This window comes from Sparus aurata, chromosome 24 (genome assembly GCF_900880675.1).
Source record: "Sparus aurata chromosome 24, fSpaAur1.1, whole genome shotgun sequence".
In the NCBI taxonomy this organism is placed as follows: domain Eukaryota; kingdom Metazoa; phylum Chordata; class Actinopteri; order Spariformes; family Sparidae; genus Sparus; species Sparus aurata.
Genome location: NC_044210.1, coordinates 414,210 through 420,209, shown reverse-complemented (window position 1 = coordinate 420,209; position 6,000 = coordinate 414,210). Strand labels below are relative to the sequence as shown.

Genomic DNA, 6,000 nt, shown 5'->3' with positions numbered 1-6,000 from the left:
ATTTATTGAAAACTACATTTAAACTCAATTAGGCTGTTCATCAGCTCTTCAAAAGTTTAAGACCATAGCCTTAAAAAGTCAAAATCTGCACTAAAATTCTGACCACAAGTCCAAAAAAACTCAAAAACGTAACAAAAAGTGTCAAAATTGGACTCAGTAGTGAGTAGCCAGAATGTTCTTGTTGATCACTTCAAAAATTAGTTTACGCATGCTTCATGCCAGTGTTTCCAGGAGGCTGGTGGGAATGTTGCTCCATATGGTGAAGACAGCTTCACAAAGGGAATCAATGGTGTGGAACATCTGTTTTTGTAAACTTGCCTTGCCATCCATCCCCAAATGTTCTCAATGGGATTGGGTGTTGTGAACTGCAGTGTTGTCCTGTTGAAAAGTTGTTTCAACAGGAAAGACCAAGCCATCATCGCACAGACGAGTGCCCTCAGTCAAGAGGGATGCCTGCTGCAACATCTCCACATAGCCAGCCACTGTTTGAAGCCCCTGCCAAACCTGAAGCTCCATTGTTCCATTTAAGGAACAAGCACCGCAGATCATGATGTAGCCTCCTCCACTGTGTTGTGTAGAAAACATCTCAAATGGGACTTCCTTGTCATGCCAGTATCATCGGGGTACCATCAGGACCGTCCAGGTCAAATTTGTTCTCCTCAGAGAATAAAACTTTCTTCCACCTTTCAATGTCCTCAAGTCCAAACGGGCAAGTTTGTGGCGTGGAAGGAGAAAATGGCTGTCTTACTGCATCCAACCCTCGGCAGTGATGGTGCGTTGCGAGAGGCCTTTGCTTGTGCAGCTCAACAATCCTCCTCTTGATCCTCTATATGTGTGTAACAGTGCTATGTGTGACATGGAGCTTCGATTTCCCTGAGGGAACCTCCCAAAAGGATTAATAAAGTTGTCTAAATCTAAGTCTAAGTCATACAAGGTAAACAATGGGGATATGTCAATAAATGAAACTGATGCGTGTTCCTCAAAAATGTTTATTTTTGATTGTAAAGCATTTTTAGACTTAAATGTCCTGGTCAGGTGGTGCTGAAGTCGGCTGTGCTGCTTGCTGGTTCGTAGCTCCAAAATCTTTCAGAATTGCTCCTGCAAAGACAAAACCCCTCAGGTTCAAAAAGCAAACCCGAAGCAAATATTCATACTATATAATTGAGTTTTCTTACACTAATGCAGAAATTCATAATCTGTTTTTATATTAAACACTGCAATATACAGTACAGTGTCCCTTTAAAGCATGCACCCAATTTCAAAGTTGTCGCACAGAGTTATTAAACGAAGATAAATGACTGACGAGCACTGACGAGATATTGAAGGAATATTTTTGTGTATATTTCGCAGTGTATTACAAAGTGGACTACTTGTGCCTTACTAATGATATGGTCATAACCTATGTTCTGTGGGCATAACTAATGGTCATATATAGTATAGTTTACTTTAAATGTACTTTAACTAGTGCATTGCATTGGAAGTATGTATTCCTATCGAAAAGTGGGAGGTTAAGTAGCGTTTTCATGGATGGCCAAATGAGGCTGTGTTTGAAGGTGGGATGTCAGGGATATAATTAGCCATTTTTGACTACTTTTGATTTTACCATTTTATTTCACCTTAAAAACTATTTACCTTGCCTTATTTGGTGTCATTATTTTCAGCACAACCTCACGTGTGACTGAACAGTTATTGTATCATTTTGACACACTGTCTTAAAACAATGGACCTAAAATCACAAAAAAACATCAGAGTAGGAAAAAGTTACTGTGAAAACCACAAATATGTTTAACGAAGCATTTTTATTACTTATAATTCAAATATAAATTGTTGTTTGCTAAATTTGTGTATACGTTTATATAAGTTTTTATGTTACTATTTACATTTAAATGCAGGCAATGCCTCAGCTCCTTCCAGCTGAATTGCCTGCTCCACATTCAGCACACATGGCAATGTTTGCGAAAAAGCGTGGCGGACATCATTTATCGTAAATCCGGTTTTTGACGCGCCGGCGTGTCCGTCAACTCAGGAGGTGGGGCATGGGCGTGGGCTAGCAGCTAGCTACACACGAACATTCACAGATTCCGATTCCAGCTTGTTGTCCTCGCGTATCCGGATCTCCTCAGACCAGACTCGTTCAGTCTTATTAATCCACAACAGTCAGTTTAGATGCACAGAACAGGACCGAACCGCCGGCAAAATCCCAGTCCAGCTCACGCCGCTGCAGGTATAAATTGCTTGTTTCTTATGGTGTGTCTTGGGGATGAGCTCTGTAGTAATTGGCTCTGGTGTGCACGTAGCTATGGTCAATGCCATAGAGAGAAAGAGTTGTGACACTCTATGATGTCGCCGCCGGGTCAGTCATGTGGTTCATGTAAGCCCCAATAGTTCCAAAACACAGCCTGGCTGTCATGTTCTTCTATGGCAAAGACAGAAGCGATTGCGTTATTGAATAGTAAATATATATTTAAAAAAAACACACCCAAGGACTTTTTCAGCTGTTATGGCATTATTACATTTTTGTTAATGTCAGTTTTACATTTTGAGAGGAAGGGTGACAACGAAAAGCTGTGTATTACTTAGATATGTTTTACATTTTGGGAGGGAAAAGCTTAGTGTTCATGTTTAACTTTTTTTTTCCATATCATTCATCTTATGATAGACGTCTCATGATTTTCATTTTAGCGAAACTGGCCTGTATTATTGATTCCCGTGATTTAGCTTATAAATTTCCGATTCAGCCATTAGCTTGCCTTCGTGGTAGCAGAGGTCTGCCCTGGTCCGTTCAGCATTCACCTAGCAGCTAGCTCACTTCTTCTGATGCAAGTGGCCACCACAGGACCACACCGTGAAACATGATCATGTTAAGACTAAGAATATTACTAGAATATTTAAGATTAAGCCATACACATATTATCAAAACTATTACAGAATAAAAACTAATTTACGCTTGTATGCTTGGGTCTATAGGTAAGTGCAGAGCTATTAAGAAATTTTTCTCTATGGCTCTGGGTTAGTGCACAGAGTAAGAGTAAGGTGAGCTGTAACTCAACCCAAGTAACTTAAGCAATTAACTATTATAACAAAACACTTGTAACTCTGGTTACAGTTATTGAGACATCAGTGTAAGGATGGCTGATACAAATGAAGGTTTTCAAATAAAGTATTTTTTATTAAACAATGACAGACAACAAGAATGTGTGCATGTATGTGTGTGTGTGTGTGTGTGTGTGTGTGTGTGTGTGTGTGTGTGTGTGTGTGTGTGTGTGTGAAGAAAAACAAAAACCAGGGGCAGTCAACCAGGGGTGGATCACCCATGACACAGCAACCATTAAGAACCAAATGAAAAAAAAAAAAAAACTCAGGAGAAGGACCAAATTAGCAGTCAAATCACAGTAAAAAATATTGTAATAAAAAGAGATATCCAAAATTCCCTCTGTAAAAACCTTTGGCTATAATATGTCAACAAAATGAAACAAGAATTTTGAACCCGGCTTTATCCAGTGTTTAGATTTATGTTCTTGAAATGTATGCAAATTAGCGCATATTTAAAAGAATAATGCCTCATTTGCATATTTAAACATACAATTTCAAAAAAATCATAATACAAAAAGTAACTGTCTTAGGGCTCTATCTTAACAATCTGAAACGCAAGTATCAAACGCAAAATGCAAGTAGCTTTGTGGGCAGATCTCAGGCGCTGTTGCTATTATGCCGGCGGGATAAATGACTCTTGCGCACGACGCAAATCTTAAATGGGTTGGTCTGAAGTAGCTACATTAGTCATAGGTGTGGTTTGGGCGTAACGTGCAATAAGCCAATCAGAGCGTCATCTCACATTCCCTTTCAAAGCAGGCACGCTTGTTACATGGCGGATTGCTATTATAATGGCGAATTTGCCAGGCGCACGCCAGGAGCGGTTCACAGCCGAGGACACCGCCCAGATAGCAAAATTCTTCTGGCCCATATCTGGCCCACACCTGACATGTTCATCCGGCCCACATACCGCATGGAATGATGGCACTTGGGCGCTCCACTTCTGTTTGCCAAAAGTGGGCCACAACCAAGCCATCACAATGCCAGATGTCAGCCAAAAACAGACCATATAACCTAGCACTCAACCGAATGTGAGTAAGAAAGTATTTAGTGAAAAAACTACTCAAGCACCGAGTAACTTCTGATTTATTGTTTCAATAATCAGAGCATGAATGTAATCAAATAGACAAAAACATACAATAGCAATGTGCCAATTCTTTGTGAAACAGCACAATAGGCTCAGCAGGCAGAGATTATATAGAGGAACACAAACAAGGCGGCCTGTGCATACAGAGGTCTCTCTGTCCATAATCTTTGTGCATGTGTGTGTGTTTTGCTGAAAATTTGTGTTCAGTCCCAAAGAATCACTCAGTGAAGTGACTTTTAAGCTTCAACAGTAGTTGGCTCTCAAGGTTATGCAGTGAAGCTGTGATCTTTTAGCAGTGAACAGGAGTCCTGCATGACTAAAGAGTCTCTCACAGGCTACAGATGCTGGAGGACTTATGTTGACTTTGAGTGACAGTTTCTTGATTTGAGGAAAGGTATGTAAGACATCCATACCTCCATTGGACGGACATGCAAGGGACCTTTCCAGCTCTCCTGTTTCTGATTTTCCTGCCTTGTCCAAATCAGTGTCAAGGAGATTTTTTATGTAGTCAAAGCCTGTGGCAAGATTAATTGTTTTCAAAAGAAGGTGCGCACCTTTCTACTGTATAGGCTTCCAAGCTGCTGTTTTTGGTATTAACGGCCATTGGTGCTTGTAACTCTTGCAAGCCTATTGTTTGTCACTGACACAATATAAACCTACATGACAATAACATTACATGGATTAATTTACACTCACTGGCCACTTAATTAGGATACCTGTACAGTATAATGCAATCCACTACAAAAGGTCTGTCATGAATTCTACTTTAACAAAGTACTCTATGTCTTAGATATTTGAAAAAACATGCTCAGTGCCTAACAGAAAAAAAAAAAAAAAGTTTATTATAAATTGTTTTATTCACTGAAATTCACTTTACTTTCTCTCCATCATGGTGACTGTGCTTTGCTGTTCACTGACTGTGTGTGTGTGTGTGTGTGTGTGTGTGTGTGTGTGTGTGTGTCTGTCTGTGAGGCTGCAGTGTAATAATAAATTACTCCAAAGCAATGTACATTGGACAGTTATTTATGATGTTATAACAGGGCTAACGTTAGCCTATCCACAGCCAAAACACATAAACAACTTGCGTGTTTTCTGAAGTTCGAAATGGAGTTCTTGTAGGCTGAAATGTCGACATGTTTAGGCAGACACATATGACAGCGCATGACATAGCTGTTCTGTTTTTATGGTCTGTAAGGTAAAAGACTGAATGTGTAGCCAGGGGTGTTCTGCCTCTTCTGATTCTGAATAGCACGCCGTTGTTTCCGCGAATGTTGTCTGCTTTCAGTCAGCACAACAAAAATGAGATTATGTTTCTCCAGGATCAATAACAGAAGACAATAAATAACACACAATATATAAATATAATCATTTAAAACTAAAACTATGACTAAGGGCTTGTGAAGTGCATCAGTGCACATGCTCCAGATCAGCAGTTCATCAATCTAACAGCTTGTGGAAGGAAGCCGTTGATAAGTCTGTTAGTTCGCCTTTATGACTCAGGAACTGTTTTCCTGATGGGAGCAGTTCAAAGAATGTGTGGAGAGGGTGGGAGGCATCCCTGATGATGTTCAGTGCTCTGCTCCTGCAGCGGCTTTGGAAGAGTTCATGGACAGAGGGGAGGGAAACTCCGATAACCCTCTCAGCTCCCTAACTATTACTACTGCAGCTGGAGTACCATGTCGTGATACAATACGTCAGAACACTCTCCACCACACCACTGTAGAAAGTCCTGAGGATGCTGGTGGGGAGAGAGGCTCGTTTCAGGTTCCTCAGGAAATACAGTCTCTGCTGGGCCCGTTTTGTGATCTCTGAGGTGTTTT

General features: G+C 40.5%; 1 long non-coding RNA gene across 1 annotated transcript in view; it reads right to left on the bottom strand.

Moving 5' to 3' along the window:
* Positions 1–971: 971 nt before the first annotated feature.
* Positions 972–6,000, bottom strand: part of LOC115576822 (uncharacterized) — a 31,560-nt gene continuing 26,531 nt past the window's right edge. Inside the window, exon 6 of the long non-coding RNA XR_003982950.1 lies at positions 972–1,098. This is a non-coding gene — a long non-coding RNA (uncharacterized LOC115576822). The remainder of the gene's footprint in view (positions 1,099–6,000) is intronic.